We start from the raw sequence: 17,831 nt of genomic DNA, 5'->3' as shown, positions 1-17,831 counted from the left end.
TGTGGAGGGGGTCTACCTCCTAAAGGAGCTTTCTATACATTTTTATGTGAAGTAGTTTTTAATGTCATGATTTGTGGAAGTTTTTCTTTTTTTTTTTTAATTTAGCAAGGGAAGGACATGTGGTATTGCATCGTGGGAAATATTTTGTTTAATCAAAAAAATCACTTTAAAAATTTTTTTTTAAATTTATTTTTAGAGAGAAGAGAAGGGAGGGAGAAAGAGGAGAGGAGGGAGAGATGCACTGATGTGAGAGAGAAATTTCGATCCATTGCCTCTTGTGTGCAATCTGACTGGGGATCAAACCCACAACCCAGGCATGTGCTGCTGGGAATAGAACCAGCAACATTTTGCTTTGTGGGACAATGTTCAACCACCTAGCCACACCAGTCAGGGCTGAAGGAATCACTTTTTATGAATGAGCTGACTCTGACCTTCCTTGAAGCCAGAAAACATCTCTTTTTCATTGGTTTCTACTATTCCAGATATCGAGAAATAAAAAGAAAATCATACCAGCAAATCAACTGTAGGGGCTTCACTCCAGGGAAGCTGCATAGATGAAATGAAGTTGAAGATGCAAGTTCTCTTTTCATTCTGACATTAGCTAAGTCTTTCTGGTTCTCCTTCTCTCCCCACCCCATCCTGAGGCCTGTAGAGTCATTCATCTCCCAGGCCTATGAGGGGTTGATTTTGCTTTCACAAAAAAGCACCATCTTGTTACTGATTGGCTTGCCCCTGGTAGACTGCCTGCTTATTCTCAGACTGTAGTTTCCTGAACCACTGGGACCAAGAGCCATTAATTTTTTAATATGCAAATCTTTATACAGTGCCTTATATATATCAGGTGCTCAAAACATTTACAACATTGAATTAATGTGCTTATTTCATTTTCAGAGGTTGCAGATGGTGATTTGTTCAGCTGTTGAGACATAGAATCAAAGATGTCAAGAGAAGGGATGTATTGATTGAGTACCTACTAGTCAACTGTGTTACAGTGCTTGTGAATTAATCAGAGCAATCTGTGACCATTGCCTAAAAGACACTGAAAACATACATTTTGCGAAAGGGACAAGAGAAGCAGCTTCTTCTTATGAACTGTTGCAGTCTTCTAATTGGTCTCCAACTTCCTGTCTTAGTCCCCAACACACCTCCCATCTATTTGCTCACATCAGCCAGTGTAAACTATGATACTTTTAAAATAGAAATCTGATCATGTCACTGGCTTGGCAAAAATCACCTCTGTGGGAAAGCCTATAAGATACTGCATGATTGGTCTTTGCTTATCATTCCAGCTCCATGCTGACTTCTTCCAAGATTTTTCCACCCTCAGGCTTCTGCATTTGCTATTCCTTCTGCTCACAGCTCTTTTCCTCAGGCTCTTTGCATGACTGGCTCCTTCATAGGTTCTAGGTCTCTGAGAAGTGTTCCCTGACTACTCTACATAAAGTAATCTCTCTTGAGACTTCCAGTCAAGATGGAGGCATAGGTAAGCACATTTTGCCTCCTTACACGACTACAGAAGAAGTTACAACTAGACTACAAAACGAATATCACCCAGAATCATCAGAAAATTGAGCTGTATGGAAGTCTAACAACCAAGGATTTAAAGAAGCTACATTCATCCAGATGGGTAGGAGGGGCAGAGACACAGAGAGAGATGAAGAGGTGAGGAGCATCCAGAGTGGCACAGAGAGGTGGTAGAACAGGCAATCCCACATTCACATTTGGTGGGTAAAAACTGAAAGAGGTATCTCAGGAGTGAGGGATACCAGCCCCAAACCAGACCACTGAGCAGCCCAGGGTACCAGTGCCAGGAAGATAAATCCCCATAACTTCTGGCTGAAAATACTTGGGGGGTTGGGGCGGCAGAAGAAATTGCTGGAATATCAGGAGACTCCTCTTAAAGGGCCCACATGGACTTAGGACATATGCAGACCCACCCCTTCTGGGGTTCAGCACCAGGGCTGGAAGGGCACAGGTAACACACAGTGAGAAGTGAGTAGACTGGAAACAGGGCAAGTGCTGGGAAACAGCTTCCTCCTGAGCAAACTACCAGAAGTCAGGAAGTGGCAATGTCCCCTCTCTGAGCCCTCCCCTTACACAGAGCCACAAAGTGGTGAAATGCATTGCCCTGCCCCAGCAATCACCTAAGGCTCTGCACCACACAATTTATAGGTCTGTTCTTCTACAATGGGCCACACTAGTAAGGCAGGGAGTCAAAGAAGCTCTGCCTGATACATAGAAACAAACACAGGGAGGTTGCTGAATTGAGGAGACAAAGAAATATGGTCCAACTGAAATAACAGAACAAAACTCCAGAAAAATAGTTAAACAAAACAGAGATGACCAACATATTAGATACAGAGTTCAAAACACTGGTTATCAGGATGCTCAAAGAACTCATTGGATACTGCAACAGCATAAAAAATATGCAGGCAGAAGTGACAGCTACATTAATAAAGGAAAATCTACAGGGCACCAAGAGAGGAGGGGAAGAAACTAAGAATAAAATCAACGATTTGGAACATAAGGAAGAATAAAGCATTCAATCAGAATAGCAAGAAGAAAAAAAAATTTTTTTAAATGAGGATAGACTAAGAAGCTTCTGCAACATCTCCAAATATACCAACATCTGAATCATAGGGATGTCAGAAGGAGAAGGGGAAGAACAAGAAATTGAAAACTTATTTGAAAAACTAATGAAAGAAAGCTTCCCTAATTTGGTGAAGGAAATAGACATACAAGTCCAGGAAGCACAGAGAGTCCCAAACAAATTGGACCCAAAGAAGAACACATGAAGACACATCATAATCAAAATGTTAAAGGTTAAAGATAAAGAGAATCTTAAAAGCAGCAGGAGAAAAGCAAAGAGTTTCCTATAAAGGAGTTCCCATAAAACTGTCAGCTGATTTCTCAAAAGAAGTTTGCAGGCTAGAAATGATTGACAAGAAGTATTGAAAGTGATGAAAAGCAAGGACCTACAACCTAGATTACTCTATCCAGCTATCATTTAGAGTTGAAGGGCAGATAAAGTGCTTCCCAGACAAGGTAAAGCTAAAGGAGTTCATCATCACCAAACCATTATTATATGAGATGTTAAAGGGACTTATTTTAGAAGATCAAAACTATGAGCAGTAAAATGGCAACAAACTCACAACTGTTAACAACTGAATCTTAAAAAACAAACCAAGCAAACAACCAGAACAGGAACAGAATCATAGATATGGAGATCACTTGGAGGGTTATCAGCTGGGAGGAAGTAGGGGAGAATGGGGAAGAAGGTAGAGGGAAAAAGAAGCGTAAATAGTAGGTACAAAATAGACAGGGGGATTAAGAATAGTATAGGAAATGTGAAGCCAATAAACTTAGATGCACAACCCATGGACATGAACTAAGCAGGGGATTGTTGGAGGGAATGGGGGTACCAGGCAGAGGAGAGCAAGGGGGGGGGGATTGGGACAAGTGTAATGGCATAATCAATAAAATGTATTAAAAAAATAAAGTAGTCTCAGTTGTTCATTACTTCTGATTACTTCCTTCAAAGTATTGTTCTCAATGTGAAATTACCTTATTTATTTATTTACCTGTTTACTGTCTATGTCCCTGAACCCAAATATAGTGTTATGAAGGCAAGAACCCCATTTTGTTCATCTAGATTGCTCTTGTATCCCCAATATCTGGCTGACAGTAGGCCCTTGATCAATATTTATTAAATGATTGACTAAAAAAGAGACTTCTGTCATGTGAGTTCCACATGTAGGGCAGCAAAAATAAAAAGATTGAGTAAATACATAGAAAAAGGAGTACTGTTATTCAGTTAAGGAGGTGTAGCTATAGGCAGAATAGTGGTTATGGATTACAGAACACAATATTTTTAACAGCCTTTATAATTAAAAAAAAAAGCCTCATATGGCCCTGGCAGGTCCCTGTAGCTCAGTTGGTTGGAGAATCATCCCATAACTGAAAGGTTGAGGGTTCAATTCCTGGGCAAGGCACATGCTTGGGTTGCAGGTTCAATTCCTGGTCTGATTGTGTATAGATGGCAACCAATTAATGCCTCTCTCCCACATCAATGTTTCTCTTCCATCCTCTTTCTCTCTAAAAGCAATAAAAAAAAGTCCTCACATGAGGATTTTTTAAAAAGCCTCATATATTAATAATATTCCCCCCAAATTTAGAATGTTATTTTCCCATATTCATATCTTTTCTTTTTAAAATAGTTCTATAGGATGGAGTGGGGCAGGGGGCAAACAATGATATTTACTTTGGAAACACAGACATAAACATTACTTTTTTTTATATGTTGAGAGTAGAAATATGACTCCTATGCAATGCAAGATTTGCAATATAACTGAAAATGGACAAGACATTGGCATTCCCATCTATTATAACTGGACCAGAACTTCAGTCACCAGCTGAAAAAATAAACATGGGGTCAGCAGGGATTTGTCCTGTACCCTGAGTGCATTCCAAAGTGAAAACCATGTGTAAATAACCTGAGGATCTAATGCCTCCTGATTCAGAATGCATGCAAAGCTGTATAAGACAGGGTAGAATGAACCACAGCAGGATGTACTTGCCTTGAAGAGTGGTCCAGGGAACAGGGGGACCATATCTGGGCCAAAAGAAACTATGCAAAATTTCTTTCTTTTTCTTTTCCAGTGATCAAACAACTAAGGCCACTAACAGAGAGCTAATTTTGTTGGAGGTGGAATAGAACAGCCCCAATCCCAGGGTTTGCACCAGTTGCCTGGTGTTAGCAAGGAGCAGAACAGGATGTGTGGAGGGCCAGCTGAGACACATGCTGGGTTGTTGTTCAGAGTAGGGTAAGAGACACCCTCATTGGGCCCTGCTTTGTAAGGAAGTCTGATGTAAAGCAAACCTGTGTAGCCCGGAGGCCTCTGTATTTATCTCTACAATAAATGGGAGAGACTGAAAATGAGTAATGTGCTCTGCTTGATTTAGGGGTTACACAGAGGTATAAGGACATCTTCATTATTTCCCTAACCAAGCCTCTCTCGGATGATCTTGCTTTTTCCTCCTTTATCGGATCTTTTGATTTCTTATGGTAGAAAACAGAAATGATTTGTTACTTCACGTATCCAGTAGTAGCCTATTTTTATAAGCCATAACACTTTTTTTGTTGTTGTTCTTTGAATATGCCATACTTCCTATTCTGGTTACTATTGAAGTATATCAAACTACCCCCAATTTAGTGGTCTAAAACGTTAACCATCTCTTTAGGCTCACAAACTCTGCAGCTTAGGAATTTGGGTAAGGCACAGCAGAGATGTCTTATCTCTGCTCCGTAGTGACTGGGCCCTCAGCCCAAAAGACTCAAATGCAGGGGGTGACCTGAATGGCTGGCAGCTATAATAATCTGATGTTCTCCATCACTCATATCTGGTGCCTGAGCTGGTATAAAGCAAAGGCTGGCTTCAGTGGAACTACTGATTGGAGCTCCCACTTAGGGCTTCTCCATGTAGCTTGGGTTTTTTAGCATGGTGCCTGACTTCCAAGAGGGAGCATCTTGAGAGCAAGCACTCCAAGAGAACTAGGTAGACGATGCAAGACTTTTTTTTTTTGTCTCAGACTAAGAAATCAGGTAGTGCCACTTCTGTTGGTGACAAGAGATATAGGCCATTCTAGGTTCAGCAGGAGGGGAATTAGATTGCATCTCTTGATGGAATGGTGGCAGCATTACATTGCAGAAAGTCTTTACCTTGGGCCCTTGTGTGCCTGCTGAAGACTATACCTATATCATTGTTAGAAGCCTTGGTTTTAGCAGACAGGGTCTACAAGGCACACCTTTGAGATCCTTACAAGGCCTAGCTCAAAGGTTCTATGAGAACCACCTTAGGTGTTCCCGAGGTCTTAAGTAGGGATCTTACAGGCCTGCCTTGGTTTTGATCTTTGCCCTGAAATTTTTTTTAAATTTGAGAATTTTTTGTTTTCTTGGACAGCTGGAACAAGAAATAGTTTTATTTTTCAAACTTGGCAAGTCTAAAATTCCACAATTTTTACCTTTTCAAAAAAAATTTTTTTTAATTATTTTAGAAAGACAGGTGGAAGGGAGAGAAAGAGAGGGAGAAACATAGATTTGTGGTTCCACTTATTTATGCATTCATCAGTTGCTTCTGGTATGTGCCCGGACATACACAAGGTTGTGAATCCACAACCTTGGTGTATCAGGAAGATGCCCTAACAACAGAGCTATCCCAGCCAGGGCACACAGCTAAAAGAAACCAATAGGCACTTTCAACAGTCTGCCAAGAAATCTCTTTAACTATATCACTGAGTTCATTAGGTACAGCTCCTCTTCCATGTTATGGCAGGAAACAGTGCTGCTAAATTCTTTACCACTACTTAAAAATACTGCCTTTTCCTCCAGCTTCCAGTAATTTTCTCATTTCCCCATAAGCCTTCATTGACAGTCTTCTGCTAGTAATCTGAAAGCCTCTTCCAGCTTTTGTTTGCCACTGGTCCCAAATGTTTCAGGCTTTTGTTACAGCAGCATCCATTCCCAGGTAATAAAATCCATTCTGGATATCATTGCTGCATCACAAACCAGTTCAAATGTAGTGGTATAAAACAATAACCATTTTGTTTGACTTATTATATGAATAGCGCACAACAGGGAAGACTTGTCTCTGCTCCACAGTATCTGGGTCCTCAGTGAGAAAGACTTGAATGCCAAGAGTGACTCATTAGCCTGGAGCACTAAAATCATCTAGAGACTTCTTCACTCACATACCTAATGCATGGACCAGGATGTCCCAAAGGCTGGGGATAGCTGAGACCTGTGCATGGTTTGGGCTTCTCACAGCAAGGCAGCTTGATTTTGAAAGTGAGCATTTCAGAAGCCACCTGGCCTTTCTGACCTAGCTTCAAAAGTCATGCAGCATCACTTTAATACTTTCTATCAGTACTGGATCACATTGAACCTAATCCATAGCATGAGGTTTGCAGAACTACCCAGGAATGTAAATTTGGGCTGTAGATCTATACTAGGAATGTTGCTAGACTGTGGTTATAACTTTTGGGGACAGTCCCCATCCTGCTCTGCCTGCTCCGCTCAGCACCAAGGCAACTTTTCTTGTTGACCACTGGAGATAGAGGTAGGGATATGTTTATTTCTGGTCCAAACTTTATAATGCAGGTCTCCTATCAGCTCCCATCTTGGATAGGTCCTGATCTTTGTCCTTCATGAAAACTGTTCAAGTTCAAGTTTGCCAAGTTTGGTAATTTTCCTCAAAGGTAACTTCAATACTCTATTTACCTCTTTTGGTTCATGCCTTCACTTATGTTTTAGCCTGATATTTTCCTTACTATATTAAAAGCTGATTTTAAGAAAATGGTTTTCAGACCTGGCTGGTGCAGCTCAGTGGGTTGGGCATCATCCCACAAACTGAAAGGTCACTGGTTCGATTTCCAGTCAAGGCACATGCCTAGGTTGTGGGGACAGGTCCCCATCTGGGGCATTCGAGAGGCAACCAATCAATGTTTCTCTCCCTTTCTTCCTCCCTTCCCATCTCTCTAAAAATAAATTAAAAATATTTTTTAAAAAGAAGATGGTTTTGAAATGTAACCCAGCAATTTCAGTTGTTTTCAACAAGGTCAGTCTGAATATACAGTCTGCTTTATTACTGAAAATGGAATCCTCTAACACAATAAATTGTACCTTTATTCACTTGGTTGTTTCAGAACCTTGGAAGTCCATTTAAAAATATTTATTGAAATATAATTTACATACTATACAATTCACTCACTGAAGTGCACAATTCAATGGCTTTTACCACTGGGTACACAACTATATTCACAGAGTTGTGTACCCATCAATACAATCAATTTTAGAACATTTAATTATCCCTAAAAGAAACCCTGTACCCATTAGCTACCACCTGGCAATCTACCCATCATTTCCCAGCCCTAGACAATCATAACTACTTTTTGTCTGTATAGATTTGTCTATTCTGGTCATTTCATATAAATGGAATCATACAATGTGTGGTCCTTTGTGACTGGCTTCTTTCACTTAAGCATACTCTTTTCAATGTTCATCTATACTCACGTTTATTCATTTCCCTCACTAAGCTGGTAGAGTCCAGCCTGGCTGGATATGCCAAGCTTTTTTTCTCACATTGGTATCCTGGCAAATATTCTCCCCACCCTTATAGTAGGTACTGAGGATCAGCTCAGTCAACATCCATTGCAACTTCCTTCTTGTGTGTGTTGCTCTATTGCAAAAGTTGGAACACTAAAAACTGCATTTCCCAGAGTCCCTTTCAGCTAGATGCTGAGTGTAATTTATGTTCTGCCAATCAGATGCTCTCATGTGAGACATGAATTCAGAATTAAATAAAGCCAGAACAATTATCTGTATTTCCATATGGATGGGGCAAAGAAGGTAATGTGCTCAATGGTCAGCAGCTTGCTGTGGTGGCAATAGCAGTCCCCACCCCCACCCCAACACACAGAGCAGCAGTCTGCTCCTGGGGATGAGTTGTTTCTAGGAGCTCCACCTAGAACCTGCTCCTCTAGCCTTTCCAGAGATTTTGCCTACTAATACCTACATAAGTGGATTCTGTTGTCCTTGGAAGGAAGCTTAAGAGCCTCTTTCCTGCCTCCAAGAAAATAAAACTCCTAGGTCATTTAATATAGGTAATTAGCTAGTTGCCCTGTTCTCAAAGGTATCCTAAGACTGAAATCTTTAAATCTCCCTTTCTAAATTACCCCAATTTCCCTCAGAATCAGGTAGTTTTTCCTCACATCTAAGCAAACATTTTAGAGCAGTGCTGTCCAACACAAATATAGTGCAGGCCACATATGTAATTTCAAATTTCCTAGTAGCCACATTAAGAAAAGTAAAAAAGAAACTAGTGAAATTAATTTTAATGATATATTTTATTTAACTCAATATATCAAAAATATTAGTTTCAGCATGTAATCAATAAAAAATTATTAATACCAAGTCATCAAAATCCAGTGTGTATTTGACACTTACAGCCCATTTCAATTTATACTTACAGCCACATTTCAAGTGTTCAATCGTCTTTAGGGGGCTGGTGGCTACATGTCCTGGACAGTGTGGCATTAGAGCCATTTAACATGCTCCTGCTTTTTTCCCATGGAAAGCAACAGATTCGATTCCTTATAATAAACTTCCAGATAAAAGACAAGAAATAAGTAATCATCTCATCTGGAAGCACTCTTCCTCACTGCACTACACACAGTCTTCTTTCAATTTCCTGACTGCATCCAGCTTTTTGCTGCCCCCAGGCTTTGGCACCTGCTGTCCCCTCCACCTAAAAGCTCTTCCCCCTTGTTCTTCCTCTAGCTAACTGAGCTTATCCTTCAGTTTCAGCTGGGAAGTTGCTTCCTCAGAGCTCTTCCTGACCACTGTCCCACTCTCCATCTGAATTTGAGTCTCCTTTTATTCTTGCCTCCTAGAATATATACTTCTCTTCAGCTTTCAGCATAATTTGTATTAAGTAATTATTTGTGTGATTATTTGTTTAATGTCTTCCCCCAACACACACCTTGCCATAGCAGCCATTCCACAACTTTTGCTAAATGAATGAATAAAAGTACAATGTGACATATTAAGCTCATTTCATACATGGGACTTGGTTGCTTCTCTTCTGATGACATACCCCATCAATGGTGAGAGATTCAGCCATTATTAGAGACTCAGTAATGGCTGGGATCAGGGCCAGAGCTTCTATTCCCACTTTAGAATGCAATGGTCACAGATAAAAAAGTCAAAATTATAAGTTTTAAAACAGCTGGTAACACTCAGATTAGTCAAAGCATATCCATTCAATATACAATGTAATATGGCTACTAGAAAATGTGTTAATAATAGTTTAAAGCACACAAGAAAGGCAAAGATAGTTGAATGCAGGGGAGCAGAGGGGCCAGTCTTCCCAGAAATTGATGATGTGGTATGACTTATCACTTAATAGGAAGGCCCCTTCCTACCTTCTCTCCACCTCCTGCCTCCCTCCTTGTGTCCAAACTGGTCATTCTACACTGCTTTACACTCTTAGGATTCTACTTCTTCACATTGCCAACATTTCATTATGGACATCCATTTTTAAGGTCATGATGACATAATTTGTATCCTGAGCAGTTTGACACAGGAACAGGCCTGAGGGCGCCTCTAGCATCAGAGTCTTAGGGCAACATTAATGCACCAGGCACTGGATTTGCCTAAGTATATCTATGTGCATGTGTGTGTAATGGCCTAAAGAGAAATTTCTTCTCCTTTAGATATTCAGGGCTCATCCTGCGTCCATAGCAGCCTGAAAGAGCACCCAGTTTATTTAAACCAAATACCTAAACGTACTACACATATTAAGGCCCCTCCACAGCCCTCTTTGCTAGACAGCTATGATCTGTTCTAGTAATGTGACACTGTACCCTGTCCTTCTGGGCCACAGCTGATTCACCAGAGTGGGTTGTCAGCCTTCAGGCTAATCAATGACTTTTGCCCTGTTGCCCACTGCAATAGGTTCTGCCAGTTTAGGGGGAGGAAGGTAGAACAACACAGGTGTGTATTCACAGAACATTAACGGAGGGGCATGAGCAGGAAATCCCACAGGGCCCTGCAGCTGAGGGCCCCTGAGCAGTTGCAAGCCTGGGACCACCCTCTACTCAAGCCATAGGAAGCTTGGTGATGACTTCTTTAGGATTAATGTTTGTTATTACTCCCTACAAAAAGTCTCCTTTATTTTAACTAGCTTTAGTGGACCTCGATTCCTTATGACCAAGTGAGTCTAAACTAAAATGGCCTAAAGGTCTAAAACACCAAATACAATAGACACTTCTTACATTTTCAGTCCACAACATTCCTTCTCTGAGAACTGCCCCCACCCGGAGGTATGAGTACCAACAGGATGGTGCCTTTATAGTAAAGTCCCTTCAAGTTACTTTCAACCAGAAGATCTTTGTCTAAGACACCAATATAGGCATCTCTTGAGTTACCAACACCCAAGTTGTACGTGCCTGCAGGTATCAACAGCTGCTAGGTGTGAAGAGCAGAGAAGCTGCCTCCCTGGGCAGGGAGAGAGTAAGACTGGGTCTCAGTTTATAAATTCCTCTTGCTAAGAAGAACTACCAATATTCATTTCTTCAACAAATATATACTGAATGGCCTACTTGCATAGCAAAATTTGAATGGTTTTAACTACATTATGTGTGAATCCAACTTCTGAGGGGTGGTCTTGGACTCCGACCATTATTTATAACATGTTTTAAAGAAAACTTCATTTTACATCCCTCCATCCAATTGTCTTCCAATTAATATTTGGCCTTCCTGGGATCCAAGCTGAGGATCACTTGCAAGGAACACAGAGTAGCACAATGAGTATCTTACTTGAGAAGAAGCTGCTGACTTTCAGTATTTCTTCTTGGCTAACATGGAAAAGTAACCAAGACCATGAAAGGTAATGCTTCAAAATGTGGGTAAGGCATCCACAGGAAAGCAAAGGTGCAGTAATAGTGGAGCATATTTATTGAAAAAGGCACAGGAAAGTCTGTGAAATTAGTCATTGGTGATTTAAATAATTCATTTAAACTGGTGAATCTGTTATCAGATAAGACACTCTAAGTTTGGTGGGGTTTGCCAAGCTTGTCTATATTGAATAATATTTACACTAAAAAATTAATTCATTCTCCTGGCCAGGTAGTTCAGTAGGTTAGAACATTGTTTCTATACTCAGAGGTTGCAATTTGATCCCTGGTCAGGGCACATAAAAGAATCAAGCAATGAATGAATAAATAAGTGGAACAACAAATTGATGTTTCTCTCTCTCTCTCCTGTCGATCTCTCTCTCTCTAAGATCAATTTAAAAAAATTAAATAAAGACTATGGAAGAAAAAATAGGTTTTCACCTAGGGAAAAATTCTCTAGAAGAGTGATTCTTTACTTTTTTGAGTAGAAGAATGACAGAAAACCTTTCTTTTCTTCTCTTTTTATATTATTTTTTAAATTTTACATTTATTTTTTGAAAGAGAAGAAGGGAGTGAGAGAGGAGGAAAACATCGATGTGCTAGAGAAAGATCAATCAGTTGCCTCCTACACACCCCTAAATGGGGACATGGCCCACAGTCCAGGCATGTGCCCCGATGGGGAATCAAACCAGTGACTCTGGTTCACAGGCCAACACTCAATCCACTGAGCCACACCATCCAGGGCTCATTTCTTTATGATTTCAAAAGTAACATGCTCATTTAAAAAATTTTAAACATTACAGAAAAGCATTTATTCAGTATGTATTTATTTAGTACATATGTATCAGACCTTATTTTTAGTGCCTAGACTAGGCATTAAAGTGAGCATAAAATAGACAGTCTCCTATAAACTCACTGTCCAGAGAAGGCATTATTAATAGTTTGGTACAGTTTGTTCTAGACTTTACACACCTGGATTACATAGACCATCTTGGTACACCTGTGGTCCCTGGCCCTCCCCCTGAGGGTCCCAGGTCAGGGGGCAGTGCTCTAGAGCTCTTAGGTGACACATTGGCTTCACAGACTTCTGTACCACATGCTACTGATAGTCAAGAACTACCTTTGTCGAAAGTCTCCCCTTCTAATGGAATTCAAGGTCAATCCCATTACATGGACTCTTTCTTTGGCACAGACCTCTCTGATGGGAGCTATTGGCATGGAAGCAGGTACAAAAGCAAGTGAAGACAAATATATCCTGTTGGCCATTTTATCAGATGTTGGTGAGTGGCGAAAATATCCTATCTCAGATCCAGGGCAGCTAACAAGTATCTGATACAGTGGTGTCCTGGACCTTATTGGTACCCAGTAAAGACTGAATGTTGAAACTAATATTCCAGTTGTATTTGAAGGGAGAAGAGGCTTTATGGTCTTCTTGCAGAGGAATTTACTGGGGCAGGTGCACACCCACATAGCTTTTAAAGACATTGTTTTCTGAAGTCTCTGATGTCAGCACACACCTCCCACTTCGGAGGCTGAAGGGAACTGGCCAGAGCATCTTGTTTAGATGCTCTCAGTACATGCTGTCTTTTGTGTCTCAGTTTAATGACAGGGCTGGGCACGCAGTTTGTAATCTAGCTTCAGGTTGAAATGAGATCCATTTCTCCTGTGATTTTGATTTTTGTATTTAGAATTAAGCTAAGTCTTCTTTAGTGAAACTTTAACTGAGAATTTGGGTCTAAACAGTCAAGAGATTTTTCCCCCCATGGGAAGAAGGTCAGGGAAGATATCTTTCACAGTATATATCTTAGCAGTTTTGATTACATAAATTATTTATGCCACCTGCTGGTCCTTTCAGGATTCACTCTTTCATTATTAAATTTTTTTACATTTAATTTTTATTTATTCTATACAAAAATGTGTCTAAAATACTCCTTCAATCAAATCCATAAATGTTTTATAAGGAATGGTCTAAGCTATAGAACTTGATTCTGGCCCATATCTCTAATTTTTAAAATTTTCCCTTGCCCAAGCTATTTTTAAAAGATACTTATATATTATTTAGGGGAGAGCCATTATTCTCTAGTAGACTAACATACCTAAACAGCATATGTTTTAGACTTCAAAGCCTTTGTGAATATTAGAAAAACATGTGATCTTGGTGGGTTAGTGAAGTTTGTCATCTCTACAAATGCAAAATAGCTCATTTGGCCAGAAAATCATTAAGTGATTCCTACTGGAAGGAAAACTTGTAACAAAGGTAACAAAGCCATTTAAGCTCTTTTGTCCCCCTTACTATCTGCCACCTCTTTGCTCTTTCCTCCTCCTTGTAGTACATAATCAAACTGGAAGAAGTCTCCACATAAACCAGGATTGATGTTTCTTATTTAAAATGTGCATATTTGCCTCAGAGTATGTGGGACACTAATGAGGTGCAAATTGAAGTGCTCTGTAGAACCCCCAAATTGACTTTGGGTGGGGGGTAACTTTTTTAATTATAAGAGAAAACATGTTACTTGTAGTAACTTTGGAAAATTCAGGCAACCAGGCCTGGCTGGTGTAGCTCAATGGATTGAGCTCAGGCTGTGAACCAAAGGGTTGCCAGTTCAATTCCCAGGCAGGGCACATTCCTGGGCTGCAGGCCAGGTCTCCAGTTGGGGGCACATGAGGAGAAACCACACATACATATTTCTCTCCCTCTCTTTCTCCTTCCCTTCCCCTCTCTCTAAAAACAAATAAATAAAATAAAATAAAAAAGAAAATTCAGGCAACCAACAAACAAGGAGATAAAAATAATCTATAAGAAGCCCAAATCCCAAAGAGAAACAGTAATAATATATTACTGAAAACCTTTTCCACATACAGTCTGCAAAAACAAAATTGGGACCGTCGAAAGTTAATACCTTACTTACTGTTTTGTAACTTTTTTCATTTATTAATATTATGTAGTCATTTCCCAATTTCATTATTCTTTTTAAAATTTTTTTAATCTAGTTTCAGTACTTTTTAAAAAAGATTTTATTTATTTATTTTTGGAGAGGGAAGGGAGGGAGAAAGAGAGAGAGAGAGAGAAACATCAATGTGTGGTTGCTGGGGACCATGGCCTGCAACCCAGGCATGTGCCCTGACTGGAAATCGAACCTGCAATGTCATTATTCTTCTAACCTCTGGAATTCCATTATCTTGATGATCTGTACTAGATTTAACTAGTCCTACATTTATGGCTCTTTGGTGACCATGTTTTTGGACAAGAGAAATAAGCCTCAGTGAGGATTCTGGTATACACACATTGGTGTGATCTCTGATGCTTTCTTTAGGATGACAAGGGAAATTCATAGCAGCAGAATATGCAGGATCAAAGGTTAAGGTCATTTTTAGGTCCTCAGTCCATATTAAATAATTGATAATCAACAGCTCCCAAGAAAAGGACTACTGTGGGGGTTAAACACCCAGGCAGGTTTTAGGGTTGAACGTCCCCCATCTTGCCTTGGAGTTCTTCAGAGTGAAAAGCTATCTGGTCATTTTTTTTTGTACTGAAGGAAGTTCCTGAAAAGAGTGGGAAATCTTTTAAAATGATAGTAATGCTCATTTTAAATTGATGGCTGGTAATAGTGAGGTTAATTACAATCCAGACAGCTATCTATGAAATCCTAAAATATTTTAACTGAGATGGTTTCAGAGAATAGGTACTCTGTCCAAACTACCGAACAAATAGTTTAGTGTATTTTCTTCAACTTTTTATGTGTGTGCACATATGTTAGTAAAACATGTACAACAGGATTGAGACGAGCAGCTGCCCGGGCCACACACAGCACCACTTCAGGGGTTTCATTTACACAGATTAGAGTTTGAACAGTGCACCCATGGGTTATACAATCTAGTATCTCTTTGCCTACAGTATACAACTCACAGTATACAATTCACAGGTTCAAACAAATATACCTGAGAAGTTAGTTCTCTGCCACCTTGTCCCCTATCTAAAGCATTAACTCAGTTCAGGTATCCTTCCCAACAGATTCTATATGCATACAAATATTTACATATGTATGTAATCTTTTTTCTAACACAAATAGTAGTATATTATAGACACTATATTGTTCCTTGCTTTCTTCACTTAACAGCAGATCTTGGTGATAGTTCTGTATCAGTATATCTAAGGCTATCTCCTCCTCCTCCTTTTAACAGCTGAATGGTATTCCACTGTGTGAATGTTTAGAGCTCTTGTTTCATAAGTAAGTGAGTGTGGTATTATTAGAAATAAGGAACAAAGAAAGTTTAGGAAGCATTAGGATAAATTACAGTGTGGACAGGCTGAGTCTAAAGACTGGAAATACAGCCTAGGATGATGTGGCTCAGTGGAGTAAGCACCTGTATGCAAATCAAAGGGTTGCCAGTTTGATTCCCAGTCAGGGCACACGGCTGGGTTGCAGGCCAGGTCTCCAGTAGGGGGCATGTGAGAGGCAACCATACGTTGATATTGCTCTCCCTCTCTTTTTCCCTCCTTCCCCCTCTCTAAAAATAAATAAAATCTTAAAAACACACACACACTGGAAATACAAAGCAAAAGCTTTTTGTGAAAGGAGTCAAAGTTAGAGAAATGAATTTTGGAGTCATCTAATATGTTAGGACACATTAGGGTACCTTAAATTCAGTGGCTTAACCAATACCTAAGTTTATTTCTATTTCATGTAATAGCTAGAGGTAGTGGTGTAGGGCTGGTAGGGTGGCTCTCATCCTCTACCTATGGCTTCTTTCTCTGGCACCAGCTCCTGCCATCACATCCATATCCCAGCCAGCAGGAAGGAGCAGAGACAAGTGGAAGACATGCTTATTTAAGAAGATGACAGAAAGTAGCCTATATCACTTCTCACATCCAACTGGACAAACTTAGTCATATGTCTCACCTCCCGTAACCAGCTGTAAGTCTGCTTGCAGTCTCAGAATGAGTTCCAATAATAAAGGAGGAAGTGAGGACAAATATTGGTGGAAGCTAGCAATCATGGAAGTTGTTAGGTTAGCTTCCCTAGGAAAAAAGACTCTGAAGGAGATTCATGTGCAGGAATTTTATTTATTGTGGTGAAATATAAATTTTATCATTTTAACCATTTTAAATCATTTTTTATTGTTATTCTATTACAGTTGTCCCAATTTTTCTCCCTTTGCCCTCCTCCACCTACCCCATTCCCCGGCTCCCACAATCAGTCAATCCCACCACTATTGTCCATGTCCATGGGTGATTCATACATGTTCTTTGTTTAGTCCCTTCCTTTTCTTTCCACCACTATCCCCCTCACCTGTCCCCTCTGGTCACTTTAAGTCTGTTCCATGTTTCTATGCCTGTGGTTCTATTTTTTTCATTAGTTTATTTTGTTCATTAGATTCCTCTTATAGGTGAGATCATATGGTATTTGTCTTTCACCAATTGGCTTATTTCACTTAGCATAATGCTCTCCAGTTCCACCAATGCTCCTGTGAAGGGTAGGAGTTCTTTCTTTCTTCTGTGTAGTATTCCATTGTGTAAATGTACCACAGTTTTTTGGTCCACTCATTTACTGATGGGCACTTAGGCTGTTTCCAGCATTTGGCTATTGTAAATAGCGCTGCTATGAACATAGGGGTGCATAATTTCTTTTGAATTAGTAATTCAGGATTTTTAGGGTATATTCCCAGCATCAGAATCACTGGGTAAAAAGACAGTTTCATTTTTAATATTTTTGAGGTAACTCCATACTGTTTTCCACAGTGGCTGCACCAGTCTGCATTCCTACCAACAGTGCACTAGGGTTCCCTTTTCTCCACATCCTCTCTGGCATGGTTGTTTGTTGATTTATTAATGATGGCCATTCTGACAGGTGTGAGGTGATACCTCATTGTGGTTTCAATTTGCATCTCTCTGATGGCTAGTGATGTTAAACATCTTTTCATATGTCTTTGGGTCATTTCTATGTACTCCTTGGAGAAGTGTCTTTTCAGATTCTTTGTCCATACATATACACACATTTAAAATTTTTTTTATTCATTTATTTTTTAGAGAGAGAAAAGGAGGGAGAAAAAGGGAGAGAAACATCAATGTGTGGTTGCCTCTTACGCTCCCTGTACTGGGGACCTGGCCCACAACCCAGTCATGTGTCCTAGACTGGGAACGGAACCAGTGACCCATGGTTCATAGGTCAGCACTCAATTCACTGAGCCGCACCAGCCAGGCTCCTTTGCCCATATTTTAATTGGATTGTTAGTCTTGCTGGTGTTGAGTCATATGAGTTCTTTATGTATTTTGGAAATGAAACCCTTATCTCATGTATCATTGGCAAATATGTTCTCCCATATAGTCAGTTTCCTTTTCATTTTGATGATGGTTTCTTCAGCCATACAAAAGGTTTTTA

Source organism: Phyllostomus hastatus, unplaced genomic scaffold (genome assembly GCF_019186645.2).
Source record: "Phyllostomus hastatus isolate PE091 unplaced genomic scaffold, TTU_PhHast_1.1 phas_scaffold_78, whole genome shotgun sequence".
In the NCBI taxonomy this organism is placed as follows: Eukaryota; Metazoa; Chordata; class Mammalia; order Chiroptera; family Phyllostomidae; genus Phyllostomus; species Phyllostomus hastatus.
Note: the sequence above shows the minus strand (reverse complement) of the source record.